Here is a 13249-nt window from a genome sequence, read left to right on the forward strand (position 1 = left end):
TCTGGCCATGAAGAGAGATGCATTCCACATATAGTGTATTGGTGGGAAATTAAATAATAAATAAGTAATCAGGTTTTCACTTTTTTTTTTTTAGCTGACCTACAGCAATGTCACAGTAGAGGAAATGCTAATGAATCAGCCGTCATTGCCTGCAGTGGCAGTGAGCCTCCACTGTGGGGCGCTGTGGCGGCCTTATGGCGGTGATGCGCAGTCCATCCCCGTCCCTCCCCTCTTCCCCCTCCCCTGCAGACACGGACACCGTGCAGCATGTAACTGGGTAAGGCAGAGTCCTGCTCTTCCTGCAGGAGGAAGCCGCTTTCACTCTGTAGAACCAGCAAAACAAACACACACACTCGCAGGGTGAAAGGTCACGCAGCGCTTAACCGTTTCCACCACAGTTGGAACAAGGTATTGACCAGCGAAACTGCAAAAAAAAAAAACTAAAAAGACACAAAACAGACCACTTCCAGCATGTACACGACAGAATAGCTGTTGTTTATACTTTTAAGTAACCATATGTATTTCATATAATTGTAGTACAAAAAATCTATTTTCACTTGACATTTGAGACAAATTCTTGTTTCATTTTTCCTCTACAAATAAAGTAATTTGCTTTGTCATTATGGTAGAGGAATGGTTTGGGACAAAAGTATTCTCAAGATTGAAACAAATCCTTTTGATTTAGTCTGAGTACCCTGTGGCAGCCAGAAACCAGAATGGTAATTAAAAAAACATTTCTGCTGTACAGTACAGCTTGAAATGATTTTGAACTCTTTTCCTTGACATAGTGACAGAAAAAAACAAAATGTTTATGTGAGTACTTTTGTTTCTGTTGAATATAAAATCGAATAAATGTAAATGGATGTTCCAGTGAAAAACAGCTGATCTGTTTGAGGGAAGTGTCCGCTTGTGTAACCAATAAACCCCAAATTCTGAGAGGTTTTTGAAATCCAAAGTTAACCGTAAAGTTTACTTGCAACAATAAAGCGCTATCCCAAGATGTGGGCAATATGACAATGTTTAGTCTGCAGTGACCATCTGTTTGGATGGCAGAGCAAAACAATATGCAGTGTAGTCCGTAAGTATTTGGACAGTGACCCAGTTAGCGTTGTTCTGGCTCTGTACTCCAGCACATTGGATCTGAAATGAAACCGTGAACGTGAGGGTTGAGTGGAGACCAGCAGCTTTAACTTGCATGTATATTTGCAAGTTAATATACATGCAAGTTATTTGCAGACCGGGAAGAAACTGTAGAGTTCTGAAACAAACTCTTATGAACAGATGTGATGAGTAGTAACCTGTACCAAAGTGAATGAAAGCAGAGAGAGTAGAGAAGGAAAGGAACTGCTCATGATCCAAAGCACACCATCTCATCTGTGAAACATGATGGAGTTAGTGTTAGGGCTTGGACATGTATGGCCTCTACTGGAACGGGCTCACCTGTCTTCACTGATTATGTGATTGCTGACGGCAGCAGCGGGTGAATTCTTAAGTGGACAGAAACATCTGCTCAGATCCAACCAAATGGCTCAAAACCCATTGGTTGGCACTTCACCAAAAGCACCTTGACCTAAAGCAACCAGAGTTTTTCAGTGCCAAGAAGTGGAATGTCCTTGACTGGCCAAGCCATTCACCAGACCTGAATCCAACTGAACATGTGTTTTACTTGCTGAAGGCAAAAGTGAAAGCAGATATCCCTCAAAACAAAGATGATTGCAGTACAGGCCTGGCAGAGCATCACCACAGAAGATACCCAGCGTCTGGTGATGTCTACGGGTTGCATACTTCAGGCAGTCATCGAATGTAAAGGATTTGCAATCAAGTACTAAATATGGCGGCTTTGAGATTATTGGTGGTGGCTGAGGTGAGTGATCACTGTAAAGCACTTTGAGCATCTGGAAAAGTGGTATATAAATGCAATGTTTCATTCATTCATTCATTCATTCATGTTAATTTTACTGGCTCTGTACTCCAGCACATTGGATCTGAAATGAAACCGTGAACGTGAGGGTTGAGTGGAGACCAGCAGCTTTAACTTGCATGTATATTTGGGTGAACTATGCAGGAATTGCAGCCCGTTTTTTATACATAGCCCAATCCCCCCCCCCCACACACATTTTGGGGGAACAAAAGTAATGGGATAATTGGCTGCTCAGCTGTTTCTTGGCCAGCTGTGTGTTGTTGCATCATTAGTTCATGCACAAGAAAGCTAACAAAAGGTCCAGAGTTGATTCTAGGTTTGGAATGTGTATTTGTCTCAACATGAGGACCAAAGAAGTGTCAATGTCAGTAAAGCAGGGCATCATGGGGTGGAAAAATCTGAATAAATCGATCAGAGACCATGGTCAGACCGATCTAGAACAATCTCCAGGATGCAGGCATAGATGTCAAAGACCAATGTAAAGAGACAGCTATACCACCCTAACCTCAGAGACTGCAACATGCAAACCACTGGCAAGCCTGAAGAACAGGGTGGCCAGGTTAGTTTGCTAAAAAGTACTTGGGGGGGAAGAAACTGTAGAGTTCTGAAACAAACTCTTATGAACAGATGTGATGAGTAGTAACCTGTACCAAAGTGAATGAAAGCAGAGAGAGTAGAGAAGGAAAGGAACTGCTCATGATCCAAAGCACACCATCTCATCTGTGAAACATGATGGAGTTAGTGTTAGGGCTTGGACATGTATGGCCTCTACTGGAACGGGCTCACCTGTCTTCACTGATTATGTGATTGCTGACGGCAGCAGCGGGTGAATTCTTAAGTGGACAGAAACATCTGCTCAGATCCAACCAAATGGCTCAAAACCCATTGGTTGGCACTTCACCAAAAGCACCTTGACCTAAAGCAACCAGAGTTTTTCAGTGCCAAGAAGTGGAATGTCCTTGACTGGCCAAGCCATTCACCAGACCTGAATCCAACTGAACATGTGTTTTACTTGCTGAAGGCAAAAGTGAAAGCAGATATCCCTCAAAACAAAGATGATTGCAGTACAGGCCTGGCAGAGCATCACCACAGAAGATACCCAGCGTCTGGTGATGTCTACGGGTTGCATACTTCAGGCAGTCATCGAATGTAAAGGATTTGCAATCAAGTACTAAATATGGCGGCTTTGAGATTATTGGTGGTGGCTGAGGTGAGTGATCACTGTAAAGCACTTTGAGCATCTGGAAAAGTGGTATATAAATGCAATGTTTCATTCATTCATTCATTCATTCATGTTAATTTTACTGAATAGTTTTGGTCCCATAAAATTTGGGGACTATGAATAAAATGGGCTGTAATTCTTACATGGATCACTGAATATGGATGCAAATACCCCTAAATTAAAAGCTGCTGCACTCTAACCTCATATTCATGGTTTCCTTTCAAATCCAATGTGCTCCAGTACAGAGCCAAAACAACAAAAACTGTCCAGATACTTATGGACTGCACTGTATGTTTTGACTGAAACACAGCACAATGAAAAAGTCTAGTCATCAGCTGTGCCAATTGTAGACAGGCTGGTAAGGAAGGCCTTGTTTAAACAAGTCAAATTTGTCAGTAAAAGTACTTTGCCTTACAAGTATGTATGGTATGATACTACTTCAGAATTCCCACACAGAAATGCTTCACTAGAGTGGTTGACTGTGGGGAGCGGGCCTCTAGTCTGAGGTTTATGGTACAGAAACTCCGTATTTAAATTCAGCGGTTGGCTTTAACAGGCTACTCTCTCATTAAGTCACTTGGCTGCTGAGACATTGTAATGTTCTCCAAAGCTGACTTTTCAGAACATTTTCTACTCGCTGCCACCATTCCTCTCCGTCTTTGTGGGGAAGATCTTTGGCAGCAGGCTTTAAGTTTCTCCTCCTGTTGGCGTCTTGTCTGCAAAGCTCCTCCTCGTTGCGATTCTCGTGTTTTTTGCCGTTTGCCAAGTCGGGCGCTGTGTCCGCTGTTCTTGCGTGTCTGTCGCTGATAGCGCCTCGTGTGCCAGGTCTGCCACACCCACCCATACCCACTTAGAGGGGCATCTGCACTTCACCGTCGCAGAAAGCGTGTGGCTTCACAGGAAATGGAAACTAGAACCATACTTTCTTTTCTGTTTTCTAAATATCCAAGGGCCACAGTTTTGGTGATGAGTCATTTTGCCAGGCTTTAGGAAGCATCTTTTCCATCCACTCAACAGGGAATCTGAACAGTTTATCAAAGCCTGCTTTTAGAGTCCACAGGCTTAGGCACTAGAGCTCAGTGGACTCTGAATTTGGAGATCAGAGGAAAGGGTTGGTTGAACTTCAGCTTCAAACAATCATTCTGTCTGATCGTTCAGACAAATCAATCTGTTAATCTGAATTTATTTTTCTTTTTTTGATTGTTATTTTGGCATCTGCCTCAGTGCGCCTTCCACTTCCTGGTTCTCCTCTTCCTCAGTCCAGGATTCTGTGTCATTCAGGCACTTTACTGGTCTCATGCAGTTTGAACCATTCCTTTTGCCGTTACATTTTTTAATATTTCTCCCTCCAGTTTATATGAGTGCCCATCATTCATATGTTTTTACTGTTTATCTGAAATGTTGGGAAGTGGCCTCCTTCATGCTGCCATTGAGCCAGAACATAAATACTAGAAGATACAGGGAAACAGGTGTGCGGTGAAATGATAAATCTGGCTCCACAGTCACTTTTTGCCGAATGTCCCTTGAATCAGTGCCTAGACATCTTGAACAACCTTACAATAAATAAATAGTCAGCCACACAAGGGCTCTGCAACAGTTAAGAGAGGGAAGTAAAAACTGTGTATATTTTGGCCCTTTGCACAAAGTTCCAGTCAAACAATGGCTGTAACAAAAATATTCACTGATTTACTGTATTAGAGAGTGCTGGCAAATCAAAACTGAAGAGCTAAAATATATTTGAAGTGTGAGTGAAAATATTACTGAACTCCTGCCAGTAAGTCACATTTCATAGCTTCAGGGTCCAATACATGGAACGGTTCCTGTATCAGTAACACGCGTTCAGTTCATACTTTTTTTAGAACATTATAAAAGAGAACCTGACATTCTCTACAGTCTAGTGTATTGTCTGTTTAGATTTGGTTGATATTTGATTGTCTTCTTCCTTGATGCTAAAGTCTCTGGACAGACATACATAGGAGAATAATTGATTGCATCTGAAAATGCTCCGTGTCTGATTGAAATTTATGATGCGTCTCTGTATTTGAGCTGCTGGTGTGCTACTCGACCCCCTGGACTGGAACATCTGACTGTTCTGAACGTTCAATCCTGGAACAAAAGTGAAAATATCGGAGAGCAGTTGTGAGGCTGTTTAGAATGCTTTCTCTCCCTCTTGTTGAAGTTTTTTTTCTTGGCCGTACCTGAAGGTTCTGGTTGATGGAAAAAGCCTGTCCCCTAAACCGAGTGTCACCGGGAACAACAAACACAAATACTGTTTCCAAGGTCAATCAGAGGTCAATCCCAGAGCTTGTTCCCTCTTCTCATGTTTCACTTAACTGACTTACAATTTAAACCTTTTCTTTAAAACTGCTAATTCTTCTGTGCTTCCAGTGTCCAAAAGTCAATTTTTTTTTAAAAATCACTTTTGAAACAAGTAGAATAACTGGCCTCCAAACCCCTTTTTCCTGAGGTGATTCTGAAGTAAAGACATGTTTTCCGAGCGCTCCAGATAGCGCTGGCCTGCTTCCTGGTTGCTGGCGAAGGCCCCGGGAGGTTGGCGCTCTCCCTGCCCGCATCTGGAAGCCATCAGTATAAACAATGGAGTCCTCCGAACCCGAGCCCCAAGCCCCTTCCCCCGCCCCCAAGCCCCTTCCCCCTCTCCCGGGGGACACCAGGCCCGAGAACACCAGAGCGCAGAAACCGCTGTACACCATGTGCTGGATTACACCGTGCTAACACACCCAGAGCGCTAACGCACCTAGCGTGCTAACACACCCAGAGCGCAAACGCACCCAGCGCGCTAACACACCCAGAGCGCAAACGCACCCAGCGCGCTAACACACCCAGAGCGCTAACGCACCCAGCATGCTAACAGACCCAGAGCGCTAACGCACCCAGCGCGCTAACAGACCCAGAGCGCTAACGCACCCACATCGCTAATGCACCCACAGCGCTAACGGACCCAGAGCGCTAACGCACCCAAAGCGCTAACGGACCCAGAGTGCTAACGCACCCAGAGCGCTAATGGACCCAGAGCGCTAACGCACCCAGGCGCTAACGCACCCAGGGCGCTAACGCACCCAGAGCGCTAATGCACCCAGGGCGCTAACGCACCCAGAGCGCTAACAGACCCAATGCGCTAACGCACCCAAAACGCTAACGGGCTCTTGCGCCGCTCCACTCAGCCCAGCTGCAGCGTTTCCCAGAGGAGCCCAGCTGTTCTGAGCAGGAGAGAAAAACGAGAGACGGACTGAAAGATGAGCGCTTTCTGGCTGTGTGCAGACGCACAGATACACATATACGTTTCAACAGTTTAGATTCCGCTGGCATGAGCGATGGAGAGGAGGATTGTGGGGGATGTAACACTCCGTTCTGCTCGACTTACTCTCTTAGCACATTTGCTTTACTGGCTTGCTCAAGGTTTTGGGGCCACAGATGCCAAAATTCATCCAGATAATTCAGTGTATTATTTTTCTGTCAGGAACGGCCATGGTAGTTCCCTTTATTAAATACAAACTTCATTTAAGCAAGTGGTTCCTTTTAATCTGTAGAAATGGCTGCCTGCAGCACGTTCTACATGAAGACTCATGGAACTTAGGGGAACGCTCAAGTTTATGCTTTCAAGTGAAACCGCAAACCGGATACATTTCACAATCCTGAGCTAATTTATATCGCCGCTGTTGCACCACTGTTTCCAGGACTATTTAGAGGTCTCTGGAGGAAACACACACACCATAAAGCCAGCATAAATAGTGTCTTTACAAATAAATGTTCCACAGTGGATGAGGCAACAGTTGGGGGTTAGCTCAAAGTAATCGGATCACTCATGCACACATTGTTTAACATACTGCACTGAACAGCACGTTTAAAGTGACAGTCCCTTATAGGTTTATGTCAAGTGAACGCCATATTGATTTTCTAAGAGCAGGAAGAGTCAAATATAGAATATTTGTGTCCTTTTGGCAATGCGAGTCCATACACCTGACATACGAGCGCGTTCTGGAGGAGAAGCTGTAGCTGGATGTGCCATATCTGTTGAGGTTCTTATTCTATACAGCTGTTACCAAGCAACCACACTCTTATTACACAATCAGAGCATTACCAAGCAACCACACTCACATTGCACAATCACAGCATTAAAGTCTGGCTACCTCCTGCTGCATCCTGTACATATACAGAAATAACACTGCTGCATGCTGTCAGTCGAACATGTTTTTTTATTTAAACACCGCATCCGTAATGAAATGATTTATATATGTACACCACCCGCAGCATAAGCTGAAGGTGGAGGTGTGCATGGGGAGGCCTGCGGTTTTATGTAATTACAGTGTTTTCATTCACACTGTAGGAGAGCAGGAGCACGCTGGACTACCTGAATGATCTGGAGCTGAATGGCCGCTCTCATCCCTTTGGGGAGGTGTGAACCCACCGTGGCCGATCTCTCACCCCACACATTCCCAGAAAGAAAACACGCCGGCCTCGTGTCTGCCGCGGTGGTCCAAAGGTTCACGGCGCATAGAGGCGGTGTTGGCGGGAGGCACGGCCCGCGTCCGCGGCAGACTCTTCGGCCAGACCCACTTACAGGAACCCCTTCTCCGCGAGATGATTTAGCGCCTGGTGCTAAAATCATGTGCTGCACACAATAAAAATGTGGCTGAACACACTCCTGAGTTTATAAAAACAGGTTGAACGTGTAAGTTTCGATGTTTTGACTTTGTAGGTGCAGTTAAATTTAGTATGGATCCAAGCAAAGCATTTTCACCTCCTGTATTGCAAATTGCAAATACTTTTTTTCTGTCCTACATCCACCAAGATGATAATATGTAAGTAAGATCATTTTCCATAACAGGCCATTGCCACCTAAGTTAACATTTTGCTCTTAAACCCGAGAGGATGAGGCATACTTGTAGCTGTACGACACCATATATCAGTCATCACAGTTGTCTGCCCTCAACGTGTCCTATCACACCATACACCCTTAGCAGAGCATTCCATATGAACAGCCAGAGCAAGCCCCCAGTCCACCTCCCCCACGCCACAAGACTCCCCGGAGAGCCCAGTGCTTCTGACAGATGGTGTGGCAGCAGTTCACATGAGCATAGATACCACAGTGATGTATGACAAGGGCTCTGGCATCCAAAGCTCTCTGAAGTTCTGTCAATAAAGGTCAAAGTTCAGATTTAAAAAATGGACTAAGTAGTACAATGCTCGGCAGTGTGCTTCTGCATCAAGCACTGAGAGACACTGAGTGTAGGCATGGACAGCTCAGTGAGTATAACTGTCCATACGCCCTTCTGCATGGTGAAAACCACACCGAACCGAGAGACATCACCTATGTTAGGGGATCAGGAGGTCTGTAGAGCACTTACACCAGCTGCCCTATTCAGTATGCCAAATCTGAATACTCTTTACATCAGTTATGTAAAATTGGGTTTTCATATCAATCCCTAAAATATTGAAAGTCTGCAAACAACAGTTTGTAAATGGTGCACGCAGTCATAGAGGAACAAAGTATGACTGTGAGTATTACTGTGAGTATGACTATGAGTATTACTGTAAGTATGATTGTGAGTATTACTGGGGAGCAGAGAGGCCCCACAGATCTCACGCTGAAGAAACAGGGTACAGACGGCGGGAACCCGCTGCTGTGTGGATCTGTCACTGTGCCTCTAATCTCTCCCACTTTCAGCGGCAAACACAAAGCAAAGCATTCTACCATTCTGACATGCTCACTAGCAACAGTGACAAAGACACATGGACTCTCCCTGTGACCTCCACCACTGTTCACCTCAAACATGTGGGAAATGATAAAGTCCAGAAATATCTTTAAAAAAGGAATCAGGCTGAGGAAACACAGTTACTGTGGTATATGAGGAGGCATCTCTCTCTCTCTCTCTCTCTTTCTCTCTCTCTCAATTTCAATTCAATTCAAAATGCTCTATTGGCATGACAAATTTCAATATACAGTATGTGTTGCCAAAGCTTCACAAAGCACATTACAATGTGAATATACTACCATGCAATGTCATCAGTTATAAACAAATAAACTCCTAATACATGCTAATACATAAACTAATAATTAGATGAAGAATACTAATTAATAAAACAACAAATGACAGCATTCTCCCTCTCCCTCTCCCTCTCCCTCACCCTCTCTCCTCCCTCCCTCCCTCCCTCCATGTTGGGCGGTGGGAAAGTCTAGCTCCGGTAAGCTAGGTTATCAGGAGGCTCTTCCTGGTGCTTCGCTGGATTCCTCGGCTCTCGGGCACAGGGAAGGGCGGTTTGAGGCCGATTCTCTCACAGCCAATGAAGCGCATCCCGTTTAACTTCCCTTTGTCAGGCGATATCGCTGTGGTTTCCCAACAGGAAACTGGAGGGTTCTTCGGCGAAGACATAAGAACCACAGGATAGCGTATTTGTGAGATTGTGAGGATGTTGTGGAAGGTAAAAATGTACACACTCGGGAACTCTGAACACAGTAGGGTGACCGTTATCTTCTGTTCATCTCAACAACGAACAGCACTCCCGGAATTGTAGTGCGTCCTGTAGGCTGACAGGAAGCAAGATCGAAGATCAGATTTCTTGCACTGTGTTCCTCTTCCAAACCCAAACCAGATTTTAGCATGCAAACTTCAGCCCAGCATCAGAACAGTTTTGTAAAAACTGGACCCCAACCAAAGGGCGCACTTATGAAACGTTTACAAACGTTATAAACGTTTTATGAAAGGTTTAAGCAGTCCTCCCATAAAGCATTACCATAGAGTAAACTCTCCAGCACAGGCAGGAGACTCAACCAATCCTCCCATAAAGCACTACCATAGAATAAACTCTCAGCACAGGCAGGGGACTCAGCATAAATACATACAGTGGAGAGTAAACATTATGCAATCCAACAAATCATATTTATTGGATTCTGGGCTTTTTATTTTATAGGCATAAAGATGTGTTCCATCATATACATTTATTCTGGAATTTTTCACATACTATTTAAAAAATCCATGTTATAACACAAATGATTTCCTTGTAACAATAAGGAGGGTGACCTCAAGGACAGACATTTTAGACTGTTTTTAATTACATTTCAAAGGATAACAGGTTTTTTTTGTTTCACTCAATAAGAAGCACTAATACATCTTGTTCACAGATCAATAATCAAGCTAATATTTGTGTTTAAAGTAGCATGCCATTCTGACTCATGTTTATTAATCTAGGGAGTGATATCATAACTACAAGTGAGGCCTCATTATTTCCAGCATTACTTCATCAGAAAAAGGGCGTTAGCTTGGTGTAGCTATGGTACCAGCACAAAGCACATGCAAACTGCAGAAACGTATTTCTCTCATGATAGTAAGAATAGTAATATCACTATGCATTAATCCAAGGCGGAAGCTTGAAATAGCTTTTCCAAATGAACCGCTCATCGTTGCATACCAGGTACACAGTAAGTGAGAGGCATCGGCTTCTGTGCTAAACCATGGCCCTGTGCCCTTCTCATGAATACACAGGAATGGGCTCCTTTAAACTATACTGTCTCTATCTGTGAGGAGGGAACATGATCCCGTGCCAAAAAAAGGAAAGCTGGACACCCATTCTGATTGGCTAATGGTTCCAGTCCTGGGCACCCATTCTGATTGGCTTATGTTTCCAGCACGTTTTATTGGGGTGGTATGGATAAGGCTCTGAATTTTTAACCAAAAGGTTGCAGGTTTTTTTACCAGGTAGGAACAGTTTCTGGGACAAAGGCCCTGAATTGCCTCAGCATTTCTTTAGCTGCACAAATGCATATATGGAAAGTCCATATGCTAGACGGCCAGACGTGCCAAGAAAGTAAATCACGCAGTGTTGGTGCTCAATATCTGCTTACGCGATCAGGTGCAACTGCTATAACGGTGGCTGCTTCAGTTCAGCTCTGAGAATCTATGAAAGGCTCAAGAAATGAACGGCACGGGAAAAGGGAAAGCTAACGTTTAATGTTACAAGAGATAGCATTACCTAATTAGCAAGTTTTGGTATTGTGTAAAGGAAACTATTACTATCAACTATCATTAGTGACAGAAATAGTATAAACTAAAATTACACTAAAATGAAGAAATAATAAATACATTGAATTAAGATAATATAATGTTCCTGGCTTGACCAATCAGTACAGTTCCAGCACTGTTACACCAGTACTGATTGGTCAGCACTGTTAGAGCTATAGTAGACGTTTCATTGGCATTTTTAAGAATATGAACATCATTATTACTATTATTATTATTATTACATTACAAAAAAATCTGTAGTTGTTGTAAATTGCCTGTTGTCTGCTACATTGTGAAGTATTACATTTTTTATTGCTGTTTGTCAGGAAATTGAATTTCCTAAATCCTTCACCACAAGTAAAACTCACAATAACAGTGCACTGACTGTGAGTGTGCTTGCCAGTCGTCCCACAAAATAAACTGAGGAATGTTTACACATATTAAGCAAGTATTTTGTTGACAATGAAATATGCTGGGAAGACAACATGATGCTCCCTGTTTATCTGGATTAGTTTTGAAATATTTTAATAACTTTTCAATTTAGATTTTTAAGTCGCCTCTTACCAGAATATTGTATTTTCAATTAGAGATGCATATCGAGGGACACTGTAATCTGTCCTCTCTTGAACTCAAGGTTGCATTGCTTTTAAACGCACTGCTTTCAAACCCTGTTTCATAAAGACCTAAGTTATGTCACAAAGATGCAACTAAAGTGTATATTTTTACCATATTTTTTTGTGCATACATTGCAAGTTCAGTGGTTGGTGACATGAACAAAAGAACCGCTTTGCTGTAACAGTTAAAGAAACGCAGCGCTTGTTTAACTCAGTCAGACGAAGCTGAGGAGTAAAGACATTCAACAAAGATGGAATGCAATTATCAAAGACATTTCAGCAGTTGAGAAAGCGTGCTGCCTCAGCCAATGAAGCGGTGTTTAAGACTCACATCTGAATGACTGCTGTAGTTACTGCTGTTATTATCGCTGTTGCCCAACACTGCACTGATGTAAGCTTGGCGCGGGACAGAGAGCACAGACCGGGGTGCTGGGGGGCTGGCCGGGTCTGGGGGCTGGGGCTGAGGGGCTGGCGGGCGTGCTGGGGGGGCTGGCGGTGCTTCCTGGGGGGTTAACCACCCTGCCCAACCCCAGAATCTGTATCTTTTCTTCTGCATTAGACACCAAGATCCCGATCCCGGCGATGCTGGCTCTAAGAACGGGTGCATCTGTGCCATGGGATTAAGTTTCAGAGGGAGTGAGTGACGGGCCAGGTGGGGGGGCTTCTATGCGGAAAAAACCCAAAAAAACAACATTTTCCCAGCTTCGTTCAGGACGCAGAGGCCTGAGATTTGAGGAGGGAAACTCTTGGTTATCTCAGATTCCTCAGACAGTCAGGGTGGAGCTCCACGGTGGAAAGCCATAAATCGCTCTACAGCTGCTAGGCCAATCGCTTCGCTGACTGGACTTTTGTCTGCGCGGACTGTAGCCAGAGTTCTTCAAGTATTTCATGCAATAATAATAAGATCTTTTCACTCGTGTGTGTGTGTTGCCACAGACACAGTGTCTACAGGTGCAGTATAGGAAAACCTTGTAAGTGTTACAGTAGAGCCCTAAGCGTGGGGGGGCTAGGGGGCTAGGCCTGGTATCCAACACCACAGATAAGCCTTACCCATTATAAATGTCACTCACTTCCTCTCCTTCCCAGTGAACCCCCCCCCCCACCCCCGCCCTGGTCTGTTCCGGCGGCCGGCTAGAAGCCGGCGTCTGGATGTCAGACTGTAAATACCCCCCCCCCCCCCCACAGATCAGTGTTTCCCCCCAGTACAGTTTTCACAGTAATCCTGTCCAGCAGCATCCATTACAGCTCAATAAAGCCGTCTGATAATAACACCGACGCACCTTGGCTGCTTCTGGCCGAATTTAGACCTGGCTGCATTGCTCAACACTGACGTTCATCAATGAGACCACCGCAGCCACTTGGATCTGTTAAACATAGTTCTGACTTCCTCTAATAATTGGGGCCTACACCACAAACATTTGAGAGCTTGAATTGTGTCTAATAATATCTAAGTCAGTGGTACAGTACTGGTCAT

General features: G+C 44.2%; 1 protein-coding gene and 1 long non-coding RNA gene across 2 annotated transcripts in view; one reads left to right on the top strand and one right to left on the bottom strand.

The window, feature by feature from the left end:
* LOC135243050 (uncharacterized) overlaps window positions 1-8261 on the top strand; it is a 28524-nt gene extending 20263 nt beyond the window's left edge. Inside the window, exon 4 of the long non-coding RNA XR_010326546.1 lies at window positions 7489-8261. This is a non-coding gene — a long non-coding RNA (uncharacterized LOC135243050). The remainder of the gene's footprint in view (window positions 1-7488) is intronic.
* LOC135243040 (zinc finger CCHC domain-containing protein 24-like) overlaps window positions 1-13249 on the bottom strand; it is a 48992-nt gene that overhangs the window by 16231 nt on the left and 19512 nt on the right. The window lies entirely within an intron of this gene.

This window comes from Anguilla rostrata, chromosome 2 (assembly GCF_018555375.3).
Source record: "Anguilla rostrata isolate EN2019 chromosome 2, ASM1855537v3, whole genome shotgun sequence".
NCBI lineage: Eukaryota > Metazoa > Chordata > Actinopteri > Anguilliformes > Anguillidae > Anguilla > Anguilla rostrata.